Source organism: Ascaphus truei, chromosome 4 (genome assembly GCF_040206685.1).
Source record: "Ascaphus truei isolate aAscTru1 chromosome 4, aAscTru1.hap1, whole genome shotgun sequence".
In the NCBI taxonomy this organism is placed as follows: Eukaryota; Metazoa; Chordata; class Amphibia; order Anura; family Ascaphidae; genus Ascaphus; species Ascaphus truei.
Window position 1 is genome coordinate 373,157,290 of NC_134486.1, and position 12,512 is coordinate 373,169,801.

General features: G+C 49.7%; 1 protein-coding gene across 2 annotated transcripts in view; it reads left to right on the plus strand.

The window, feature by feature from the left end:
* Positions 1–1,445: 1,445 nt before the first annotated feature.
* GEN1 (GEN1 Holliday junction 5' flap endonuclease) overlaps positions 1,446–12,512 on the plus strand; it is a 73,203-nt gene continuing 62,136 nt past the window's right edge. For both annotated transcript variants that reach the window (XM_075598413.1, XM_075598414.1), the window contains exon 1: positions 1,446–1,543. The gene's annotated coding sequence lies outside the window, so the exon portion shown is untranslated. The remainder of the gene's footprint in view (positions 1,544–12,512) is intronic.

Consider the following 12,512-nt stretch of genomic DNA (forward strand, 5'->3'; position numbering starts at 1 on the left):
GTATGTGTATGCATGTGTGTGTATGCATGTGTATGTGTATGCGTGTGCGTGTGTGAATATATTTATCAAAGTTGCACAATGTTAATAAATAATTTATTCTCACGTCTTTTTTTTTCATTTTTAAAATATTATATAATACACACACACACACACACACACACACACACACACACACACACACGTTCCCCAGTGACACACACACACTGACAGCTACCAAGTGACACACACACAGTGATACCCGCCTCCCAAGCGCTTGCTGTCTCCTCTGTCAGGACAGCAAAAAGCTCCTGGTAGAGCGAGCGGCAGCAAGCGAGAGCGAGCAAGCGCCAAACATGGCCAAGGCCTTACCCTAACATACCAGCCTAACCCTAATATGCCAATCTAATCAGTGGTGGAATTTAAAAAATGTAACAACCGGGAGAGAGTGTGAGGGGGAGTGTAAGGGGGAATAGAGTGTAAGAGGAGGGTGTAAGAGGGCAAGAGAGAGGGAGAGAGTGTGAGGGGGAATAGAGAGGGGTGAGTGTAAGGCCGTGCCTATAGTGCCGTCGTTGGTGACGGCGACACGGCGGGTGACGTCAACCGTCGCCGAAAGTTATGTTTCGCCGGGCGGCGGGGTCGCGGGATTCCGGCAAATTGATTTGTTCAACGGCCGTCATGTGACGCGACGACCCTTGAAAAATCAAATTTTGCCGGCTTCAGATTTTCGTGACGGCGGCGTCGCTTGTCGCGTGCACTATAAGCGCGGCTTTAGGGGGAATAGAGAGGGGAATAGTGTAAGGGGGAATGGAGAGGAGAGAGTGTAAGGTGGAATAGAGAGGGGTGAGTGTAAGGCGGAATAGAGAGGGGTGAGTAAGGTGGAATAGAGAGGGGTGAGTGTAAGGCGGAATAGAGAGGGGTGAGTAAGGTGGAATAGAGAGGGGGGGAGTGTAAGGTGGAATAGAGAGGGGTGAGTGTAAGGTGGAATAGTGAGGGGGAGAGTGTAAAGGGAGAAGAGAGGGAGTGTAAGGAGAAAAGGGGTAGGGGGAGATAGCATAAGGGGTGGGAGAGGGAGCGTAAGGGGGGACAGAGAGGGGGGAATGTGAAAGAGAGGAAGAGAGATAGGTGGGGGGGGGGTGTGAGAGGAAGAGATAGATGGATTGGGGGGAGGGCAGATGGGGGAGTGTGAAAGGGAGGAATAGAGAGATGGATTGGGGGGGGGGGGGGCAGAGGGTTGGGGTTCCCCAGAATCAAATTCTAGGGTTCCTTAACCAAAGACAGATTGAAAACCACTGCTCCAAAACATATTGTGGGAGAGAATCATTGTCAGCTACATAAGAGTAAACAGACAGTTCCTCCATTGTTTTGTGTAGTTTCTCTTTCACCTGCCTTGGCTGTGTGTGTGTGAGAGACGGGGGAGGAGCGGGATGGAGAGAGAGAGAAGGGGGGACAAGCTGCACAGACACTCCTCCCCCCCATTCTCTGGGGTTTGGAGAGGAAGAGGAGGGGAATTGAATCTGAGCAGCACAAGGGAGGGGGATATATGAAGGGGAAGCGCCAAAGAAAGGTAAGGAGAAATTGGCTTAGAAAGTGCTGTGTGCAGCAGCTGCTGCACAAACCAGCAAGAGAGAAACCGTAGAAAGTGGAACTACAGTATAAGTTTGTTAATAGAAAAAGTAGTGCTACTCTGACATGCTAAATGACAAAGTGGTGATACTCGGTGTCCCTTGGTTCTATCAGACATTGACCACTGGGTATGGGTGACAGATGGGACACAGGGAGCAGAGTGGGTGGGTGTCACACTGGTAGAAGGAAGGGCACCAATGAGCACTTTGGGGGTAACAATTATGGTAGATGGAAGATGAAAGACTATTTTATTATAATAGTATTTTTGTGTCTATTATAATGTAGTTTAAACCACAGGAGCTATTTATTAAACTCTCACAGCTGTGAAACTGGTGCAGAAAACCGCACACGATTTATGTAAAAAGTGTTTTTGTCGGGATTGTCGTTTGTTTGATACATCTCTGGCAAATGTTGTGTCCCAGTTTTGCAGCAGAAATCACCTCCAAGTGGGTATGTGCTTCTTTTATTTTTTGCAGAAGTGCCATATAGCATATTAAGATAATATATATATTATCACTTCCACTGCAGACCCCCTGCTAGTGAAAGGGTTAATATGCAGGGTGCAGTGTACTGTCACCTGGATCATCACTAAGGCCGAGTCCATAGAAGGACAGGCCGTGTTGAGGCGTGCGGACGCTCAGCGCTGAGCCCCTGCATCCTCAATGAGGATGCCTTGAGAGGGGGCTCGCGCGAGCGTCCGCAGGCGTGCTCAGGCTTTGGAGTTTTCAGCCGAGCGCCAAGCTGTTTTTCAGCGCTGTCGGCTGAAAACCTCCAATGAGAGCGGGGCTGCGTCAACGTCACGGCGCCGTGACGTTGACGTCAGTGCGTCGCGGGCGATTGGCCCAGCGACGTCACTGCCCCGCCTCCCTCGGTTTCCCCCCACCTCCGATCGCGCCCGCTGGCTCGCCTGCAGAAGCTGTGCGATTCCATGCACATACAGCCTAAGCGTCAGCCCTGCCCTGCCCTCCCTCTAGCACATGTCAGTGCAGGAGTGCTCATGAATATTCATGAGCTTCCACTGACAGACAAGCAGAATATAAACAGATCCCTTCACTAATTATGTCACCAAATTTCGACCTATCAATACATGGAGAACGAATTGACCTGCAGATATACAGTACTTTAAGTAATTAGAGATTGCACACATAAAACTATTGAAGTAAAAAAATAAATTAAAAAAAAAAAAAAAAAGACTGAACTGCAGCTTTAAGGCTGCGGTCCCAGTGCGTTCTACCGTGCGCTGTGCGCACAAGCACTGCCCCCCAATCAGACTGGGCCCAGTACCTGCCTTGGTGCGCATTTGGCTCGTAATATACTGTGTGTGGCTGTGCGCGTGCCTGTGCGAAGACGCGTGCACATACCGCACACTTCTTGTGTATAGAGTCCGTGCTGCCGGGAGCGACATGCTGGGGAATGTAGTGTGTATGTGTATATATATATATATATATATATATATATATATATATATATATATATATGTAACGGTTTTTGTGGCCCGGCCTGACCCACCCAATCTCACATTGGCCCCTGTGGTCTAACCGGCCCCCATTACAGTGTGGTAGTGTCTGGTGGTGCACCTGTTGGCAACAGGACTCCTGAGTCTCCCGCATGATGGTGTGTGGGGAGGACCCGTCCAGACAGGCAGCTGAGGTAGTGTGCTGAGTCTCACCTAGTTCCAGTGCAGCGCCTCCACCTCATCAGGGTCCCTGCGTCCGCAAGGGGATGATCCTGTTGAGGAACTCCTCCGTGGTGCTCCTCTCTGTACATTCACTCCACACATGTACACGAGAGGGTTTGTGAATGAGAACATCTTTATTGGATGATGTGGGCTAGCTGCCCCTCGCAGTATATTCTTAGCCACTCATTCTGTAGTCAGTGCCTCCCTTTAAAAGGTGTATCTCTCCTTAGATAGGGATTCCCTATCCCCGCAGGGATCACTGCCCTGTGCCAGGTCCCTGGACACAGTCTCCTCTATGGTTACTATAACATAACTTTCAGTCTCTTAGGCTAGTACTTGGATGCAGATCTCTGACAGAACTCCTGCAGAACTAACTTTAGGCTCAGTGCTGTGCCTTATGTATACTCTGGAAGCTGACACACCTCTGACATCACTAACCATGGAGTCAGAGCATGTGACCACTCCCGTCCATACACAGGGCACTCCACCAGGGTGTGAGGGCAAACCACCATAATTACTGCTGGCATGCCCACAACTTACCAGGCCTTACTGTCAGCAGGAGAGATGACTGTAGCCATTTTACATGTCCGCTACATATATATATATATATATATATATATATATATATATATATATATATATATATATGTGATAAAAAAAATATATATATATATATATATATGATAAAAAATCACTGGCACTCCAATAGAAATTCAATAATGAATAGGTGCATGTCCCATATAAATAATAAAAGTATACATTACCGCATAGCAGCAAAAAGGGAGACAGCACTCAGGTGAATGAAAATAAATGTATTAAATACAGCACATAACTCCAACGTTTCGATCCCACAGGGGGATCTTCCTCAGGGTGGTGCACCACCCTGAGGAAGATCCCCCTGTGGGATCGAAACGTTGGAGTTATGTGCTGTATTTAATACATTTATTTTCATTCACCTGAGTGCTGTCTCCCTTTTTGCTGCTATGCGGTAATGTATACATATATATATATATATATATATATATATATATATATATATATATATATATATATATATATATATATATATATATATATATATATATATATATATATATATGTAACGGTATTTCTGGCCCGGCCTGACCCACCCAATCTCACATTGGCCCCTGTGGTCTAACCGGTCCCCATTACAGTGTGGTAGTGTCTGGTGGTGCACCTGTTGGCTACAGGACTCCTGAGTCTCCCGCATGATGGTGTATGGGGAGGACCCGTCCAGACAGGCAGCTGAGGTAGTATGCTGAGTTCTACCTAGTTCCAGTGCAGCGCCTCCACCTCATCAGGGTCCCTTCGGTCACTCGGGGATGGTCCTGGCGAGGAACTCCTCTGTGGTGCGCCTCTCTGTACATTCACTCCACACATGTACACGAGAGGGTTTGTGATTAAGAGCATCTTTATTGGTTGAGGTGGGCTAGCTGCCCCTCGCAGTAGTTTCTCTAGCCACTCATTGTCCCTCAGTGCTTCCCATTGAAAGGTGTAATTCTCCTTTAATAGGGATTCCCTATCCCAGCCGGGATGTCTTTACCCTGTGCCAGGTCCCTGGACACAGTCTTCCTACTCAGCTACTATTACATAACGTTACTCTTCTCAGAACTCCCCAGAACTCCTCCTCCACTTAGCAGAACTAACTTTTGGACACAGTGCTGTGCCTTATGTACATTCTGGAACTGACACACCTCTGACATCACTAACCATGGAGTCAGAGCATTTGACCACTCCCATCCATACACAGGGCACCCCACCAGGGTGTGAGGGCAAACCTCCATAATTACTGCTGGCATGCCCACAACTTACCAGGCCTTACTGTCAGCAGGAGAGATGACTGTAGCCATTTTACATGACCGCTACATATATATATATATATATATGTATATATATATATATATATATATATATATGTATATATATGTGTGTGTGTGTGTGTGTGTGTGAGTAGATTGTGTGAGTGAATAATTACTTAAATAAGATTTTTAAAAGAAAAAAAAGTGATAATTTTTTTTTTATTTGTGCACTTATTCACACACACACACACACACACACACACACACACACACACACACACACACACACACACACACACACATTTCAGCGGCGGTAGCAGCACAAATTAATTATTTTCCTAATTTCCCCCCTGTCGGCCGGTTCCACGCACACCGCCGTGCGCGCGCGGTCCTATTATAGAATGGCTGACTAACCTCAGCCAACTATAAATGCCGCGCACGGCGCAGCAAGCGCACACTATAGAACAGCCCTAAGGGCTCGTCCAGGGCGCGCGCTCACACTGGACACGTTGCGACAATGCACGTATCCTGCGTGAGCGGGCGGGTGCGCCTGCTCGGCGCTCAGCCGCTTGCCGAGCGAGCAAATTTGAATTTGCCGCTCGCAAGCACGTCACGTGAGCGGTTCGCCCAATGAGGGCGAACCAGCTCGGTGACGTAGAGGCCGCGCACCTAGCCGGCCAGGAAAAGCAAGGCCGAGCAGGGCGCAGCTCTGGAGCGCCAGCGCGCCTCTACCCACCCTGGACGAGGCCTAAGGCAGCAGCACTGTACTGCAAGTTTTCTCAAATACAAAAAAATTGTATTTGGAACTTGTGACGGAGGCGTGGCCACGCCCCCGCCGGCTGTTCAGTGAGGTCATGACCACGCCCCGCAAAAACCCCACCACGCCCCCTCCCATCGCAATCTCTCCTTGTCTCCCAAGACCGCAGATCGCGGTGAAGTGCTGTGCACGCGCCGCCCCCCGTGCCGGGCGCCCATGCTACAGTGCACACTGGGACCGCAGCCTAAGGCAGTGTTCGCGCCCGGATTTCTTGGCATGACAGGCCGGTCACGTGAGCGGTTCGCCCAATGAAGGCGAACCAGCTTTGTGATGTCATTGGCACACCCCTAGACGGCGCGCGTACAATGGCCAAAAAATGCACCAGCTTCAAGCGGGTGAGGTTACGGCCGCGCACGCCTCCGGACGGCGAATGCATCATGGCCCCAGCCTTAGGGCAGGGGTGCGCAAACTGGAGGACGTGAGATTTTTTTTTTTGTGGGGGGTGGGGCGCGGCAGTTACAGAGGCTCTGTGCTCTTCCCCAAGGCATTAAATGCCGGGGGACCGCGTGAAGCTTCTGTAACTTAATTATGCCGCGCTTATAGTGCCCGCGACGGCGACCGATAATGTCACCCACGCTATCGCCACCCGTGAAAGTTATTTAACTTTCAGCGACGTCGCTAGCGACGGGGTCATTGATTGGTTCAGAGACAGCCAAATTTCCCCAGCTTCCAAATTTTTGGTCGCTCTGTCGCCCGTCGTGCTTACTATAAGCGCTCGCGATGGAGTCCATTGTTTTGTTTTGGAGCGACGTCGCGGGCACTATAAGCGTAGTCTTATGTCCCTGGTGGTGCCGGCGGCGCGCGCCAAATCACTCACCTCATTAGTGGCAGGCCCCAGTGTCTTATCGCGTGTTGGCTCACGCAGTGCGGTGCCGCGTCAGCCAGCAGGGGATACATCATGATTGTGTTCCCGTGCGGCGGCGCGGTCACATGGTGCGCTAGGAGCCAATAGCTATCTGGGGGCAGATAGCTCGGACCAATGGGAGCGCAGCTACTGTTGACCAATGGCCGTGCTCTCCCCCCCCCTGTTTTGGCTGCGCCTCCTCCCCCTTTTGTCCACGCCTCCCATTGCTCCCTACAGACCACAGATCGCGGTTTTAAGCTGTGCACGCACTGCCAGGACATGTCAAATGACGCCGCTGTGCCACGTAATGTGATGTCATTTTATGCCGGCACAAAGGCAAGGAGGGGCGCAAGCACTGGTGGAAAGCAGGCAGGGGGGTGCAGCACCAAAAGTTTGCGCGCCAGTTCTCAACCACAGTCCTCGACCCCCCCTCCCCCCCAACAGGTTAAGTTTTAAGGATATCCCTGCTTCAGCACAGGTCTTTGACTGAGCCAAAAAGCAGGGATATCCTGAAAACCTGGCCTGTGGGGGGGATCTTGAGGACTGGAGTTGAGAAGCCCTGACTTAGGCTGATGGAGGGGGAGACACACTCAGAGAACATGATACAGTAATCGCGGTGCAGGATTTTCTAGCTATCCCAGTAGAAGTTGCGTTACTTTACTACTTTTCATCCCGATAACATATGTAACAGTGTTTCCCCCGCCCTCTGGGAGGTTCCTCTATTACTGGGTGTGTAGTGCTGGATACCTGCTGCTTCACATAATGCTGAGCTTTCCGCCGGTGGTATGGGGAAGACGGGACAGGCTTTTGGGTTGGTGTTTAGTTCTTCGCTCTGTGGTTTAGCAGCATCATCTTGTGCAGGCTCCAGGAGTGCCGGAGACAATCCCTGCAGGAGAACCCTCTGATACTCCCCCTGATAGATTGCAGTCTCAGGCAGGAGTATATTTTAGAACTAGAACACTTTATTCGTTGGCAACAGGGTATCAGCATACAACTGGTACAACGCACTTGTTCCCTCCTCAGGAAGGTCCCTGGACTTAAACCCCCAGGCATGGGCCCCAAGGGTCAGTCCTAACTCTTCCCCTACTCCCTGGTGGAGCAGGAGGTATAGTCCCCACTCCCACTCCCCTAAGGAAGGGGATGAAAGGTGGCCAGAGCCCTGCGTACACTCTTCCGTGGGACAGTCTCTCTCAGGGGAGAGACAACTCACTACATTTACATGTGCAGCCTCTTAAGTACCCTGGGGGAGGGTCTTAGGTCTGAGCCCCTGATAGGGCAGGACACAGGCCTAGTCCTCCCCCACCCCCAGTCACTCAAGGGAGCTGCTTACTGCAGGGGAAAACCCGGATTGGGCCTAACACTGCCTGCACTGCCTTGTACCAGGGTTTACGTGTCGGGCAGGGCAGATTAGTAGCCAAAACCAGACATGGCTAAACATACATCATTGTGATTTTTCAATTTGGAAGAGACATATATTTTAAATAGGGTGATTAGATTTTCAAATGTAAAAACCGGGATATACTAAAAAATATTTAGAAAACAAATTAAATCAAACGGCGCTCCCCCTTTTTTTGCTTTTTTCTCTCTCCACCATCCTCTATCCTCCCTCCCTCCACCATCCTCTATCCTCCCTATCCCCCATCCCCCCACCATCCTCTCCATCTCTCTCCCCCATCCTCTCCTCCCTCTACCCCCATCCTCTCTCGTCCTCCCTATCCCCCCATCCTCTCCCCCCCTCTTTCCTCCTCCCTCTCCCCCATCCTCTCTCCTCCCTCTCCCCCCCATCCTCTCTCCTCCCTCTCCCCCCATCCTCTCTCCTCCCTCTCCCCCCATCCTCTCTCCTCCCTCTCCCCCCATCCTCTCTCTTCCCTCTCCCCCATCCTCTCACACCTCCCTCATCATCTGTCACCTGCCCCATCCTCTCTCTCACCCATCCTCTCTTCCTACCTTCCTGCATCCTCTCTCCCCGACTCCCTCTCCATCCTATCTCCCCCTCCATCCTCTCCCTCCCCCTCCTACCTCTCCATCCTCTCTCCCTCTCCATCCCCCTCCTCCCCCACTCCCTCTCCATCCTCTCTCCCCAGTCTCCATCCTCTACCCTCTACCCCCTCCTCTCCTCTATATGTACACACAAACACTACACCATATACACACATACCAAAAATGCAACATTAGTTTAACACACACATACCATATACAAATACACATTTATATTCAACATATACAAACATTAAATATACAACATATGCATGCACATAATGCATGAAACACATATGCATTACAAACACACACCAGCACACACACACACACACCAAAGATACACACACACTTAACAACACAGACACACACACACTTACCAGCACAGATACATACAATCATGTGAAAAAGAAAGTACACCCTCTTTGAATTCCATGGTTTTACATATCAGGACATAATACCAATCATCTGTTCTTTAGCAGGTCTAAAAATGAGGTAAATACAACCTCAGATGAACAACAACACATGACATATTACACCGTGTCATGATTTATTTAACAAAAATAAAGCCAAAATGGAGAAGCCATGTGTGAAAAAGTAAGTACACCCTTACTGCTTCCATAGGAATTAAGATGCTAAGTAGCAGACAGGTGCTGCTAATCAAATGCCCTTGATTAATTGATCATCAGCAAGTGTGACCGCCTCTATAAAAGCCAAAGTTTTAGCAGTTTGCTGGTCTGGAGCATTCAGGTGTGTGTTAACACAATGCCAAGTAGGAAAGACATCAGCAATGATCTTAGAGAAGCAATTGTCGCTGCCCGTCAATCTGGGAAGAGTTATAAGGTCATTTCCAAACAATTTAAAGTCCATCATTCTACAGTGAGAAAGATTATTCAAAAGTGGAAAACATTCAAGGCAGTTGCCAATCTTCCCAGGAGTGGACGTCCCATCAAATTCACCCCAAGGTCAGACCGTGCAATGCTCAGAGAAATTGTAAAATACCCAAGAGTTACATCTCAGACTCTACAGGCCACAGTTAGCATGTTAAATGTTAAAGTTCATGATAGTACAATTAGAAAAAGACTGAACAAGTATGGTTTGTTTGGAAGGGTTGCCAGGAGAAAGCCTCTTATCTCTAAAAAGAACATGGCAGTACGGCTTAGGTTTGCAAAGTTGCATCTGAACAAACCACAAGACTTCTGGAACAATGTCCTTTGGACAGACGAGACCAAAGTGGAGATGTTTGCCCATAATGCAAAGCGCCACGTTTGTCAAAAACCAAACACAGCATATCAGCACAAACGCCTCATACCAACTGTCAAGCACGGTGTTGGAGGGGTGATGATTTGGGCTTGTTTTGCAACCAGAGGACCTGGGAACCTTGCAGTCATTGAGTCGACCATGAACTCCTCTGTATACCAAAGTATTCTAGAGTCAAATGTGAGGCCATCTGTCCGACAGCTAAAGCTTGGCCGATGTTGGGTCATGCAACAGGACAATTATCCCAAGCACACCAGCAAATCTACAACAGAATGGCTGAAAAATAAAAGAATCAAAGTGTTGCAATGGCCCAGTCAAAGTCCAGACCTCAACCCAATTGAAATGCTGTGGCAGGACCTTAAGAGAGCTGTGCATAAACAAATGCCCACAAACCTCAATGAACTGAAGCAACGTTCAGAAGTAAAGACGTAAAGAAGAGTGGGCCAAAATTCCTCCACAACGATGTGAGAGACTGATAAAGTCATACAGAAAACATTTACTTCAAGTTATTGGTGCTAAAGGTGGTTCTATAAGCTATTGAATCATAAGGTGTACTTAGTTTTTCACACATGGCTTCTCCATTTTGGCTTTATTTTTGTTAAATAAATCATGACACAGTGTAGTATGTCATGTGTTGTTGTTCATCTGAGGTTGTATTTACCTAACTTTAAGACCTGCTAAGGAACAGATGATTGTTATTATGTCCTGATATGTAAAACCATGAAATTCAAAGAGGGTGTACTTTCTTTTTCACACAACTGTACACACACACACTTACCAGCACAGATACACACACACACACCAGCACCAGCACAGATACACACACACACACACACACTTACCAGCACAGATATATACACACACACACACACTTGCCAGCACAGACACACATACACACACTTGCCAGCACAGACACATTTGCCAGCACAGACACACACACACACACACACACACACACACACACACACACACACACACACACACACACACACACACAGAACCAGGAGATGTAGAGGAGCAGCTCAGAGCAGGAATGCTCTGCAGCGCCACCTGCTGCCAAGCAGCCAGCCAGACAGCCTGCTCTCCTCCCTCCTGCCATGTGACCGGCTCTGCAGCGCCACCTGCTGCCCAGAAGCCAGGCATCCTGCTCTCCTCCTGCCATGTGACCGACTCTGCAGCGCCACCTGCTGCCCAGAAGCCAGACAGCCTGCTCTCCTCCTCCTGCCATGTGACCGGCTCTGCAGCGCCACCTGCTGCCCAGAAGCCAGACAGCCTGCTCTCCACCCTCCTGCCATGTGACCGACTCTGCAGCGCCACCTGCTGCCCAGAAGCCAGACATCCTGCTCTCCTCCTCCCTCCTGCCATGTAACCGACTCTGCAGCACCACCTGCTGCCCAGAAGCCAGACAGCCTGCTCTAACCTGCCATGTGACCGACTCTGCAGCGCCACCTGCTGCCCAGAAGCCAGACAGCTTGCTCTCCTACTCCCTCCTGCCATGTGACCAACTCTGCAGCGCCACCTGCTGCCCAGAAGCCAGACAGCTTGCTCTCCTACTCCCTCCTGCCATGTGACCAACTCTGCAGCGCCACCTGCTGCCCAGAAGCCAGACAGCCTGCTCTCCTCCTCCCTCCTGCCGGCTAAAGCTGTTCCAATGTGATCTGCAGTGGCATCCTCCTCTCACCCGCCCAAACCCAAACCGGGAGGACACCGGCTGATTAATAACCGGGACTGCCCAGAAAAAACGGGACATTTTCACAATTTTTGGGGCACCGGGACAGCTCATTAAAAACCGGGACGTCTGGTCACCGTAATTTGAAACCAACCCTATGCCCGATCACTTAAAGAAAAGAAGAAAAAAAACCTGCTGTATCTGCAGCGCCTTTTATTAATTAAAGTGCTTATTTGCCAGATAGCCGGCACTACAACCACCACCTCCTCCCATATTTAACTGGCTATGCTTTTCATTCAGCTTCTTTGGGTCCAGACAGTGCTGGTTGGGGTTAAGCCCTAATATGAACAAGTCCCCTGATTTTACCTGGCTGCTTGTTAACCCCCTTAAATGCTGGATGGTCCTATCACCTGTGTCCATGTCCCCTCCTGTGGCATTAACGGAAGGGTCCTCCCAGTAGTGCAGGAACATTTTTGGAGGTCAGGATGCTGTATATACAACCTCAGTAACATACATACATTGCCATAATGTAAACATGTATAAACCCAGGGGGGCTGCTGGACCCCCGGCACGCCCCTACCTCCAGCCCCCATGGCCCCCCTTCCATTTAAAGAAAAAATAAAAGTGGCGCTAGTCCTATTAATGAGGTGCAATAAATAAAGTCCCGCAGCTGGTGTCCCAGGAGGTAATTCAAACTCCTCCTTATATAAGACTAGCTGATATACCCGGCGTTGCCCGGGCGTGGAAGGGCAGGGAGCATGGAGTGGAAGGGCGGGGGGGGAGGGGCGTCGAAGGGCGGGGGGGGGGCCAAGGGGCGTAGAAGGGTGGGGAGGGCAAACGGCGGG